The 14,670-nt window shown below is 32.0% G+C and overlaps 1 protein-coding gene across 5 annotated transcripts in view; it reads left to right on the forward strand.

Moving 5' to 3' along the window:
• Positions 1–246: 246 nt before the first annotated feature.
• Positions 247–14,670, forward strand: part of fdl (fused lobes) — a 42,748-nt gene continuing 28,324 nt past the window's right edge. For 3 of the 5 annotated variants that reach the window (XM_018444445.1, XM_018444489.1, XM_018444499.1), the window contains exon 1: positions 247–462. The gene's annotated coding sequence lies outside the window, so the exon portion shown is untranslated. Of the gene's footprint in view, positions 463–797; positions 816–14,670 lie in introns of those variants that run through there. The other 2 variants (XM_018444454.1, XM_018444463.1) reach the window with 2 other exon arrangements.

Consider the following 14,670-nt stretch of genomic DNA (forward strand, 5'->3'; position numbering starts at 1 on the left):
CGTTTGCCTCGATATGTCATCGAAGAGTGACGCGATCGTCAGCGGATGACGGGCGAGGTACAGAATGTCGAGAGTGTCGATTGTTCTTGGAGGTCTCTCCGCGCAATTCAGTGCGTGCGATGCGCGCGCGCGCGCGCGCACTTACGACGCGCGGCGTCTCCCTCCTCCCCACTCTCGTGTCCTCTCGCTCTCTTTCTCCGCTTTCCTCCCTTCCACCCCTCCCACCCACTCCCTTTCGCTCCTCTCCCGACATGGCCAAGACGTACCGTTAACTCACGCGTCTCTCCTACTATCCATTGATGCCTCCGCCGTCGCGTAACTCGTGCGTTCTCCCCGATACGTGCATCCCGCATCGGGCGCGTGCAAGGACGCGCGTCCTCGCCTGCTGCGTGCCGCAAGTCTGGGACGGTACGCGCCGCGCTGCGCAAACCGGCCGCAGGACCGTCAACACTGGAAGGTTAGGTGAGTGGAACTTATTTCATATATGTACGCGAGCCGTTCTCGTTAGCTCGCTTCATCTCGGCTTCGTTTGGTTTGGCTTCGCCATCGGCCGGTCCGGCTCCTCCGCGTTCCCCGTCACTCCTCTCCGCGCTCAATCTGATCTGGCGGCGATCTGGAGAAAACGGCCCCCTTTCGCCTTTGTCATCGCATATGCGGCAGGTGTCGTGTTTACGCGCCCCGAGAGTGTCTGATAGTTGTCGCGATTTAAAGCCGGCACCCGGGATTTACTAATTTTTTGTTAAACATCTGTGACGGAGCGTTTTTTTATATTGAGTATTCTCTCTGTATGACGGACGATGCGACGCGACGAATCGGTGAGTAATTAAACAATCACTTGAGAGCCTCGTGAGCGAAGATGACATTTGAAGTAGCGTCTGTACGCGTTTGTTATTTTCGTCAGCTGTTCGCGCGTGTATTCAAAAGAAAAGGGACGCGTCCCTTCATCGAGGATATTTTTATCCTACTGCAGCGCGTATCAAGACTACCAAGCCGACGTCGAGATTAGAAGTAAATCTCTACTGTTTTCGCTGCTCGCTTGGCTTTCCTATCTACCGTCGCGGTACGCGACAAGTGATATCTACTGAATGCGATAAAACATGATATACGTGAGATTTCTAAACTCGCGAAAAAAAATTTTTATTCTCAAGTCGATCTTAAGGAGCGTCTACAATGAGATTTTAAAGCGTTAAGCGAGATTTTAAGACTTAAGATTCAATGCCCGTTTCTGCCAATGTAGATTAAGTTTAATTTAATCTCGGTTCAACTTACTTTTCATCTTTTTTTAGTTCTAAGAATTAGAAAAAGATGAAGAGGAAGTTAAATCGAGATTAAAGTTAATTAAAATAAATTGGTAGAAATGGTCATTAGAACTGGAAAAAGAAGTTAATTGAACTGAGATTAAAATTAAACTATTGAAACGGGCATAAATCGTAAGAAATTGTTTAATCACAGTCGAATGTAGAGAGAATAACCAATTATAATTGGTTAATTTCTTACGGCTTAAAATTTAAGTAATCCTAAAGTCGTTTGTTTTACCGATTATTTTTCAAATAAATATTTTCCTAATTGCCTTTACACAAATATAAAAATCATTAAATTTTCAACAAATGAATTAAGTACGATACTGTACAAACTAGTCGACTTTACGCTAAAAATGTTGAAAAATTAGTTTTCTTATCGGCTTCTGATATCAGTTCGTAACAATATTTGCTTTATGTAGAAGGTCATCGATATCGACAAACCATTTTTTATTTTTTGATAATATATGTTAAACAAAAAATATAATTCAAACTTCAGAAATATAAATACTTCTAGACAATATTTTGCTTAAACAAGAGCTACAATTAAAACTTTAAAAACATAAATATAAATTAGAAAATTTATATCGGATAACACATAAGTTAGTTTTATAATACTCTACAACTTTCCAATAATTAATTTGTAAGATGAGCAAAAATAAATATTTGACAAAATAGGCTTCAAAACTGACACAATAGGCAGTAATGCCACATATTTCGATTCTTTTTCTTTCACAAGTCATCTGTATAAAATATCTATAAGTGAATGTATATAAGATTTTTTTAGAATTTTTTTACTTCAATAAATAAAAGAAGGGCAACGAGTCAATTATAATGTAAGATGTATATTTAATAATCGTATATATACAAACGTTTCGACATCGATCGGGTCATTTTCAATGTAAAATAACAAACACTCTTACATAAATTATCGGAAAATTCAGTCAAATTATAATGTCCAGTAAAAAGTTTTTACTTCGATATGAAACATTTTTTATTAATTTATATGCATACTTTATGCTGTTCTGCAAGACGCAATATACTATAATGCGACAGTTTTTTTTTAGAGTTTTCCCAGAAATATACGATTATTTTCTGTTTTGAAATTTTTGTAATTGGGCTATTGGACACTATAACGCAATACTGTAAAAATTATGTTAGCTTGTGGTCTGTTTTGTATAACTGTGCCGGTTTACGCTGCACTCCTAATTTATACTTAAATAAAACCATATGAAAAAACGAAAAAGAAAATAATATAAATAAAACTAATTTAGAAAACTGCCAACATGTAAAACGATGTAATATTACCAATAATATAGGCCTGTCCAATTGAACTTTGGAGCCAAAACGCAATACAAAAAATACAAAAAAATTCAATGTAAGATTTCAGGGACTGTAAAATGTTGATAAGCGTCACTCAGATGCGTATCAATACTTTATACTCCCCGAAATCTTATCTACATTGAATTTCTTTGTGTCGATGGCTTCGCGTTTTGACTTCGGGGGGGAGCTCAAATTGAACAGGCCTGATATAGCCATTATTATCTAAACTACGCAATTTGCAAAAGAAAAATTATAAGAATTTTACTTTTGTAATTGTAGAATTTGTTTTTAGCCGATTTTGTATAGAAACAAGCCACAAACATATGAATTATGAGTTTTTACTTTTTTTATTATCTAAATAGATTATATTTTTATCAGTCTTAATAAAGTGCAATAGTTAATTTCCAAGAAGTAAGGAAGTGTCTTTTAAGAGACGCTCCCTAATATGTCAGTATTGACAAGTTTTGTATACTTTGTATATGTATTTTGGTTTGGACTAGAGAAAGAGAGAGAGAGAGAGAGAGAGAGAGAGAGAGAGAGAGAGAGAGAGAGAGATTATACGAACAAACAATGTTGAGTTCTTAGAATTGGGCTTAGATATCTAATATGAAGAATAGTTAGTTAGGAAATTTGTACACCGGAAAAAATGATGTTATATTAACAGTATTATTTTAATTGAAAATAATTTTATTGACACACACACGCACACACACACACACACACACACACACACACACACACACATACACACACACACACACACAAAATACAATATTAATGAAACAAAATTTGATAAAAACAAGAGCATGACGTATTCGTTTCATTAATAGCGTTATTGAATTAACAAAATCATTTTCAATGAAAATAATGCTGTTGATATAACATCATTTTCTTTTAGTGTATATATGTGTGCGTACAATATTGAAGTAATAGTGTGTAATGATGTATCTTAGGTATTCATAATTGGATCTTATATTTAGGATCATCTTAAGTAGGTATAGTCTTAAGATGTCATGAAGAGAGCTGTATTAACATTTTAAGACATTACTTAAGAGGGTCTTAATAATAAAATAAAAACTATGAATACTGCCCAATGATACGTAACTGGTACATGTGCAAGTCTTACAAAATCGGTAAAACAAACGACTTTATGATCCCTTTAAAGCTTGAATTTTACGCTTTAAAATCTCATTGTGTACGCCGCTATACATAAATGCCTCTTTACGATGCGTCTTTGACGCTTTTGTCTTTTCAATTTGACGTTATTTCATTCGATGCGAGATTTTACACGACGTTGAAGATCGAAGACGTTCCTCGTGTTTGAATTCCTCAAAGGAATTCGTCTCTCAAATTATCGCTTCGCTGGCTTATTGCGAATGCGGATACGTGTAGAATCCTGAAAACATATCTGGAGAGCTCGAAGATCTATTTAGTTGTTCGTTTTCAAGATGATTACAATCTACTCCTCTCTAGAGATTCTCAAGTAAGAGATTAGACACCGTTTAGACAACTTCTGATTGGTCATATTTTTAAGCCTACTTAAGATAGAATAAGATAGATGCATAAGATAGAAGATGCGTGGATATTTCGTTCTATCTTAAGCAGATCCTTCTTAAGATAGAAAAATATGGCGAACCAAACGTATCCAATCTTTTACGTGAGGATTTTTATTCTTTTCTGCTCGTGATGATATCGCAGCGTATACGGAAACGCACGCGTTCGCTTATAGATCGATCCATCTCGAGATGGTACGAAAGAACCGGGATAATTGGTGGACAATTATCGTTTCTTTCCGTATAACATCAGAATATTTCTTTATGTACAACGTCGATGTTACAATTAAATAAGAATTATACCTTCAAGAATACATTAAAAAAAAGGATTGTCAATATAAGTTGATGCAATTAGAAATAATATATTGTAGAAATTAAACAATGTAAATGTAAACGCAAACATTTTTATCGGTAAAGCATTAAAGATCGCTTTATTAGAGGATTAAACGTTCGCGGATTATGTATATTATATTTACATTTTACGTTTAATTTCTATAATTACATTTAATTTCTGTATTATTTCTACGCTTTAACAACTGCGTCGACTTATGCATAACGTCTGCAGAATGTTTGGCTATGCATGGCGCGAATATTCGTAAACAGAATAATTACATAAGTATTTATAACTAAACTACGAAAAAGGATTTTGATGAATTGACAGATATTATAAGAGTAAATAGAGAAATTGAACTTTCGATAAATTTTTTGCTTACTTTATTTTAACGATGATTTTGCATTCCAATATTATGTGATGTCCTTATTCGCTTATTATCTCCTTTATTTTGTCTCTAAAAAGAACCAAATTTGGAGTGAAACATCGACGTTTTTTGAACTCGTGCTGTTAACTTTTTGTTATTTCGACTTTTATTTAATTTAATTACATCTCGCACATTACGTCAGCGTAATTAGCGTCATCTTTTATTTTTCTATTTGTTCTTTTTTCTCTTTTATTGTATATCGGTTGTATGTGTGACAGATTTTTTTAAATTTGACGAAGAATTTTGTTCTTATACCTATATCTTTATAATTGAATCTCGGATTAGAAAGTAAAAAATTCATCGTTAAATGATAAATATAATGTTTAAAATAAAGAAGGAAAATTATTCCAGTTGTGCTGCATATTCTTATTTTTATTTCTATAATTTTATTTTTACATTATATCCACTGATGAAATTTTATAATGGATAAAAACCTTAAAAATGCATTGAAATAAAAGGATTATGTATAATAAAAATTGAAATTATAAAATTATAAAAAGAATATAGAAGAACAGGAAATGACAAAGCATTTCGTTTGGTAAGAATATTATGTATTTTGTGTTGTAGACTGAGTCTATTGCAAATTGTCTCTGATAATCGAACACCTAATATATTTTCATGTTTTAAACAGTTTTCTATTTTTGAAGTAAAAATTTTATTTATATTTATTCGCAATTGCTAGATAAAATTTAAATTGTTACATAACATTTAAATTTTTCAAAAAGTGTTTTAGCATGGAGAAAAAAAACGTTTAGACAAAAATTGCAACAGAATAGAAAATAAGTGATTTAAAAAAAATTTTGAGTTATATGATAGGATTTTGAAAAATATAGAAAAAATATATATATCATTGAAGAAATATCTGAATAACAGATTCTTGAAGCAACTTGAGGTTGAACATTTGATGAAATTTTTTATTAACTGAAACCTTGATAATAAAATTTTTATTTGAAAAATAAAAATTTGTTTATAAATAAAGAAATAAGATTCTAATTCAAATGAAGCAGTAAGATCTTGTTACTTAATTGTATCCTGGATAATTTAGATTTCAGAAAACATATTGAATTCCTTAAATTAAGAAAACTTTTAGGAAAACTTAATAAATACAATACAAGGTGTGTATTTAAGTTTTTGAAAACGATAATTTTTTGTTCGAAATGTTTCTTAGCAGCTTTTTAACTTTTAATAGTATATTAAATAATTGTAATTTAAGTGCATCATTCTATTAAGTTATTTTTATCGTGATTGTCAAATTATTTTATTAAATTAAAGTCAGCCGAACGTTAGCTGAAAGGTGAGATAATTTTAATTCATCAAAATTTCTTTTTTAATTGAATATAATTTAATAATTATTTATTTTTCGATTTATTTTGCGTTAAATTATATCACTTTTTGAGGATTATTGCCATGAATTGTTACTAAATATTCTGATATAATATTTTAAATAATTTAGGTACATGCTTTTCAGTTTACAAATGTCTGATCTTTTGAAATTATAGTTTTCGACAAGATTAATGTCTATTCGCTCGTATACTATATGACGTTTCTAAACTCAAATTGTTGGGACTGATCTTGGAGCTCGATCTTAAATGAAAGCAGCGTTTAAGTTGTGCGAGGTCAGCTCGACCGTGAGGATAGTTTATAATGGGAACCAAGAGAGTATTTAATCTCTGTGTAAATAAGAGCGACCATGATGCAATGATGCAGTGACCTGTTAACTTTCCGCGTTCTCCTATTACGGCAATTAATCTGTAACTACGTGACTATTTATCACTGTAGGACTTATCGACGTTTCGAAGACGTTCACTATAAATCTTTCTTTTATAGGATTTTTTTCTTTGTTCTCGAAAATTTTTATCTGGAGTAATCGACTTCACTGTTAAATATTAAAAGATCAATGATAATTCAATCGCTTGAGTTAAAAATTACATTTTGTTATTTTTAACTTTCATGTGTAACTTCTAAATTCTAAATTAATCCATTTCTATGATTAGTTTCACAGTAAACAGTGTCCATATTAATGTATGCACTTAGTAAATAATAAACGAAATTTGAACCAAATTTAATATATTTTCTTGAGTTAAATTGTTTAACTTTATTGTTATAATTAATAACATCATGAGCTGTGGCAACCTGTAGAAACTATTAAAACTAACTCTAATTAGGTATAATTTAATATTATGAATTTAACAGAGTGTACATTTTAATTTAATTTTTTACTAAAATATATGAAAATCGAAGGAAATTGAAGATCAAAGCTATTTTACTAATTTGTTTCCAAACTTATTGAAGAAGTTATTTTGCAAGATAATGCCTATCAGTTGAAGAATTTTTTCTATCTTCCAGTGACACAGTTTCATTATATTCCAGATAATGAAAACATCGATCAGATCATAACGTTTATTACGACGTTATAAAAATGCATGCATTTAATTGCGTAATTTTTGTCAGTTGTACTCCCGTAGTTAATCTTATTGAGGCAGTTTCATAATTTCATCGCAGAACAGCATCATCGATTCAATGAATTATCGCGAAATAAAAGTGAGTTATATGTATATAATGGACATGAAATTTGTGATATCGTCAGCGACTTGCCCGACGGGGAGCTTAATCGACTTCGTTCTCCAAATTTATCTATTGAATCTCTGATTTACTTCTATGGTGCGGTAATAGATAACATACCTTGTGTGTTTTACAGTTTATCGGCGGAATTTAGCATCAGAGCGCTGCACGGAAAGAATGATTTTTGAAGTATCTAAAAATAAAAATTTAATTAGTTATAAATCTGAAAATGTTCTCATTATAACCATCAAAATAATTATGTGGAAAACTCATACGATGAGTAATGCTACAAAAAGTGATATTCTATTTCGATATTCTGACAACTAGTTTGAGTGATATTCTAACAACTAACTCCTATACATAATTATTTTAATAGTCTAACAAAATTATTTTCAGATTTATATCTATATAGCTTTTCTATGATATTTTAGTAAAACCGTTCTTTCCGTGTAATGTACGTATTATACGTTTTTGTGAATGTGAATACAACAACTCGAGGCACTATCTTGTTGTTACTACGTTAACATAAATACCATTACGCCTTTTCTATATATGCCGTTTTATATTACGGTATCTTTTATTACGGTGTTTATGCTTTAAGAACTCGGTTGGAATTAAATCGCCTTTTGCGATAAGGGCAAAGTCTCGAGAGTCTCAAGTATTAACGATGCGCGCGAATCTCGACTTTAACGAAGTCGCGGCTATTATTAATCGATCGCTACTAATGGATCTTCTTTCGCCGTGACTTCATCGCTGACATGTTGTCCTCGAAGTTCATATTTATAGAATGGCGCTGTAAGATATTACTAGGTGATTTTTGCATGATTTGCAAGATGTGTGCCTTTGATAAAAATGATAAGATAATTTACGTATAAATATTCGGAGACCGTGCACTCAATTACATTGAAAAAGGCGCTTAGCTGTTGGAAATATGTTAATTGAATGTGTCATCAGTAATACAATACGAAGAAAACAGTGCGTCATTTGATATTCACTCTCATTCTCATCGATGGTTCTTGTATCACGGAAGTAACCTTTGTAGCTAGCAGGACTAAAGCACACTTGCGATAAAGACCTATTGAATTATTTAATGCTCATTTTGTGTTAATTTGTGTTATAAATCGTAACTTTATATTACATTTAGAAGAAATTTTGCTAACTTAATATGAAACTATAATAGCAGGATCACAAGAAAAAAAGAAAGATAATAAAGTAGATAATTAGTACTAAAATAATTCAATAGGTCTTTCGATTCTGCTTATTTGAGTCTGCTAACTTGACAGAGATACGGAAGTGGGACATATTAGTTTTCCTTCTCAAACACTTTTTCATTATTAATGTATTTTAGTATATGATTAGAATAAATAATTAATTTTGTTAAAACTTTTTTTAAAAATTTTAACGTACTGATCTTATTATTTACGCAACTACTAATGCAATTCAGAATGAAAATAAAATTATTATTGTATGCATTATCATGAAATCTTAAAATATCTACTTTATTTACGTATTTCTAATGTAAACTTTGAAACTCGATAATCTCCAACAATTTGTTACCAACAATCATTAATTATATTTTGTGATTTGTCGTACCGATATATATTCCATCTGCTTACGTATAATATTAACGTATGTTACAACTTGCAACAATTGCGATAATTTACAGACGTGTAAAAAGACCGTACAATACCACGCGATACGAACAGTTCGATATTCGATATTCGATAGAGAAAGGTCGAATTTCGCATAAATTTTGATTGACATCACGCGTATGTCTCACGTATGCACACGTGTTCGCGCAAATGCACTAAGTGCACGGATCATGTGTGTAGAGGAAGCCGTTTTCACCCGAAAATATCCTATTAAACAAATCGTGTTGAACCGTGGAGGAAGACTTTCAAGCGATCTCTCTCCTCTGATTTATTTATTTGTAAACTTGTAAATACGCTTACTACGTCAATAAACAGGTTAATCTGCGATTGTTTAGATATCTGATGTCAACGAATAATGTCGAATAAATGTTTCCGAGACTACGTTTCTCTTCCTTTCCTCGTAATAATTTCATATCACAATTTGTAATTATGAGTTATATTATTTATATTTTAATTTCGGTGTGTGTCTTTTGATTTCTGTTCATTAAATTATATTTGTATTTATAATAATAGAAAATTGTAGTCAAGCTAATAAATAAGTTTATATTACAGCTATTTATATTTCAAAGAATTCACATTATTTCAATTACTTTATCCATTTAATTATGCTTTGGAATAATTCATATTAATTTGTAATTGTATGGGTTGAATAATCTTTCGAAAGATATGACTAACTGTAAGCGAATGAATAAAGACTTCGCTATATGCATAAACCACTTGAATCAATCAGTCTAACGAAGTTAATGTCATAATATAAACCGCTAATAATCAAATTTATTATATGAAATATATCATCTGTCAGGTTCAGTTCACGTCAATCCATTTCGCTGTCATCTACGATTTTCATCATCCGCTGCTATATTATACGCAAACTTTACGAATTCCTTCGTATCTCCGCGCATACGTGGCAACTATCTACGAACAACACTACTTTTATTTGTTATATTATGTCATATCGCACATTGTAGGATCGCCTTACGTTAACGTGTTATCTTGTCACGTTATATAACAAATTAATAGCACCGACAAACGATAATACACATTTGCAGTAACACATATTACGTATCGTTTATCATAATGGTGCCGATGGCTGAAAAAAATACGGCACACACATAGATAAAGGGTTTTAAAAGGCGAGCCAAATGACATTAGCTTTATTTAGTAATACTACGACATAATGACGTTTGTATTTATGAGAGAATCATGTTGTTCTTAACACTTATAATTTTCACATAAAAATTGTCTTGTAAATAACAGTGGTCATTATAAACTCACAATGAGTATATTATTTGAATTACTTATATTCTTAAATATATATCGCATAATACCTTTAAATTTGTACTAGTTTGTAAATGAAAATTTCAAGTTGTACACTAATTATAGGAATTATAATAATAAAGAATATTTTTCTTAGTATATTAACACAAGATATAAAATATACGACGGTAACGATGAATAAGCGGTTTGGTTGACGGAACCATTCTTATAAACTCATAATATTTTTCTTTAAAAGGTACAAGACTTCTCGTATATGTCTCGTGCATATAATAGAGGGTATTCAGTGTTACAAATGTACTCTCTCTCTCTCTCTCTCTCTCTCTAGCATTTGTTATATTTCTTGAACAAATGACAAGGAGAGCAGTCTACAGATACGTAGTCTACAGATACGAGTTTTATCGATTACAGACGACAGGTGCTGCTGCTTATAATGCTATTGCTTTATTCCGAATATCAGAAAACGTTACTGAATATCAGTATAAATAAGCTTATATAGATAGTATTCGAGGAGTATGTCGTGATGCATGCCGGGAATCCGTGTGAATGTACCGAATATGTTCGCAAATTATAATATTCTTTGTCATATAATATGTCTAATCTAATATATTTGTATATCTCCGCATATAGATGTATATCTCCTTGCAATGGATAACTCCTGATTTTGAGATACTTCCGCTTTTATTTGGGATGGTACTTATGTTCTTATAATTTACGTAAAGTTTTACTTCAATTCCAATTCTTGATGATATATTAAGAGTATAAACTGATATTGTTTAATATTACTCTCCCCAAATTTCTTTGAGTAAAATCTCATTCTGAGAGATTATAATATAGCTTTTAATAGTTTAAATAAGTAATAAAAAACTCTGTCTGTTTTATTAGAATCTGGTAGTCCTTTATTTAAGACAATGATCAATGAAGAAATTGTAACAAGAAAAATCTTATATGCCAATTAATATCGACGTTACGTATTTAATTTGAATTTGACAACCTCACGTCACATTTTATAGTCATACCGCATTTATAATTTTGTACTGAAGATGGTCAAAAATTAACCGAAACATTTACTTGTGAATTTTAAATGTATGACTTTGCAAATAACAACCTGCATATGTGGCTGTATGCTCCTTATTATTTATATATTTATAATATAGAAGAAATTTTGAAGAAAAATGAGAATATTTCACTTCTTGAAAAAGAGTGAAAATTGTCTTTCTTTTTCAAGAAGTGAAATATTTTCACTCTTTTCCAAAAATGGCTGTATTTCCACTCTCTTGGAATGAGATTTCACAAAAAATTTAGAGAGTAGGTTCTGTTCTTTTCAGCTGAACTTCCTGCATGGTTCATCTTTTCTCTTTTTTTTCTCAATGTTGAAGGAAAAAAGATAAACGATACCATTGCAGAGAAGTTAAAAAGAATAGAAGATCTATTTATTTATTAATATTTATGTTATTTTAAATTTTCTGTTGTATTTATGATTTTCTGTCATTCAGTTTGTCTGATAGCTATCAAATTTAATAAGATTTATTAGCGAGTATAAAAAGCTATAAGTTAATAATGGTGTTTGTACATTTCTGTCAAATATTGTCGTGTCTTACATAAGTATAGCACGTAAAATACATAATTAATTATTTTTATTAAATTAAAAGTTCGTTGTATTTTAATTTTGATCGTAACTTCCTGGTATTTCGCGGTTAAAAGGCAGTTCCGTTTATCAGCAAACGTTACGGTTAGAATCATCTTTGATACATCGAAATAAAGGTCGCTTTAATTAAGAACGATGAGTTGCGTTGTTAGGATCCGACCAGTTCATCCCATCCATCGATTATCATTTTATGTTGACCTCAATTCTTTCAATTCTTTCCGCGGACCTAAAAGTTCCACGGGTCAGTACGTTCGTTAATTATGTACAGGACGAAACGAGTTATGCTACTTTTGCTAGGGCGGTCACTGAATAATACATGCGTACATACACATAGAATACGTAGATCATGCAGTACCGATACGTTTAATGGCCGTTTGAAACTTAATGAGGAACCACACCGGAAGGTTTTCCGATAGCGTATTTTGAAGCTCCAGGGAGTAAAGCTCTGTAATTGTTCTATCCAAGAAAATTATAGTATATCTGGTCAGAACTGTTTTTCTCTCGTACTCATCTTCGCCTCGACATAGTGTTCATTAGCTAAATTCACTAACACTAAAAAGATCCAAGGTTCCAAATTTTGTTCCCAATAATGAAACTTGCAAAAATTTTGACGAAATTTCAAAGTTTCCGAGATTGCTCGAAACTTCACGGCGACGAGCTTTATGAGTTTGCATTAATATGCATCTTAGAGAAACTTTTAATCTAGTTTATATTGTCACCTAATTTCTAATCTAGTTATCCAATTTATTCGCGAACGCTTTTATGCAAACTCAGTGTTTCCCTTTTTTCAGTTCTTGAAATACATTTTTAGCGAAATAATGTTATCTCATTACATACATATACACACACACATTACGCATCTAGCTTTCTTTCGGCTATATCGTAACAGCGTTATGCAATATAAAAGAGGATTATATATGCGATATGTACCGGTTTATCTGTGGAAATGCTGTCTACGCTGTCGTATGACTAAATTGATAACGGGCCGAGTGGCACAGTTCTGCGTTACACCGGTGGGAAATGTAAACACGCGAGTTATTCTGTGTAAATCTAATCTAATTACGGCACATCCGGATGATACGCATACCATGCGCGGTACGTGCGTGTCGTACGTAGGTATCGTTAGCAATTTGAAATTTCCATACGAACTCGTTACGGGAATCTCGGATTCCGCCGCGGGGTCCGCAATCAGGCCGCAGAGCGGAAATTATTTTCTGTTTGGCTCAATCCCTCGCGAAGGCCGCATGATGAGGGTGCTAATTATGTGCGATCCTAAACCGTAACGTAATATCGATTTCGAGTCGGATATTGTTAATTACGAGAAGCTTAATTATTTTGCAGAAAACTTGCGAAACGATCGCACGCGTAGATCGTGTAATTTGCACTTCTCTCATTCGCGTCATGGTACTTGATTTTATGTCGTCGTCGCCGTTCTTCGTCCTTGATTTTCAAAGATACCAGACCAGCAATTTGCTATTATTATCCTTCATATTGTACTCGGTTGTACAGTGTTCTTTTCCAGTCGTAATTATCTTCACGATTTATATTTTTTAGTCTCATTAACTATTAGACAATACTTAAAGTTGATTATAGTAAAGATATATATTTTGTTTTAAATTAAACTGATAAATTATTGCTATTTTAACATTTTACTCTCGTTTATAAATATTTGTCGATTATTTAGTAATTAAAGAAAGAAAGAGAAGTTTATATCTTTTTGAGCGCTATTTGTAAATTATTGAATTATTGAGAAGTAACGTCGGGTTTTGAATATATGCGAGATACTATTTTTTTTTATTTTGCAAACGTTTAGCATCTCGCGTTTTCCAGTTCTTCCAGTATATTTTTCTGTACACGCACGTTTAATGAATCACACCGACCATGCAATAGCGTGCACGTAACCACGCTTTTAGATTTATCGTCATCGATGCATCGCAGTCATCGTTGAATTAGAGTTTACGACGCTTCGCCGCGACTACCTATCGCGGTGTTTTATCAACGGATACTGCATACGATATATTTCGTTTTGTCATGATTTCATCGTATATATCAGTCAATCTCCACGAGGCATATAGATGAACTAACATATAAATAGGATAATCCACATCTCCTGGTAATAAATATTAATAACAGATTATTTTATTACGATTATTATTTTATTATTTCGAGTACTTTAAGTATCACGAGCTCTTTTTAACAAGAATATCAAAGTAGCTCTCGAATTAATTTTGATAATTGAAATTATATGGATAATGAATTTACCGAGAAATCTCATTTCTCATACAATATTATCGTACACATCTCGTTAAATATAATTATTTTAGGATTACGTTGAAAATTTACAACTAACATCATTTAGTCGGTCCTCTCTAGACTGTATCTATAGCTGTACATAAATAGGTATAATAATGCTGATATAAAAAGAAAACTTTAGAAATAATAGCGGACGCTAATGGATCATTCGTCTACTCAATTAAGACTTTTACAATATAAAATAAATAAGTGCTACGCTTCTTAAAATATCCACAGCTCTTGGCAAAAGCATTACATTTTATCGTAGGTTTTAACCGGCTCGATAAAACGTTCGCTTAATAAGGTACT

The sequence above is a fragment of the Mycetomoellerius zeteki genome, unplaced genomic scaffold (genome assembly GCF_001594055.1).
Source record: "Mycetomoellerius zeteki isolate Tzet28-1 unplaced genomic scaffold, Tzet1.0 scaffold102, whole genome shotgun sequence".
In the NCBI taxonomy this organism is placed as follows: Eukaryota; Metazoa; Arthropoda; class Insecta; order Hymenoptera; family Formicidae; genus Mycetomoellerius; species Mycetomoellerius zeteki.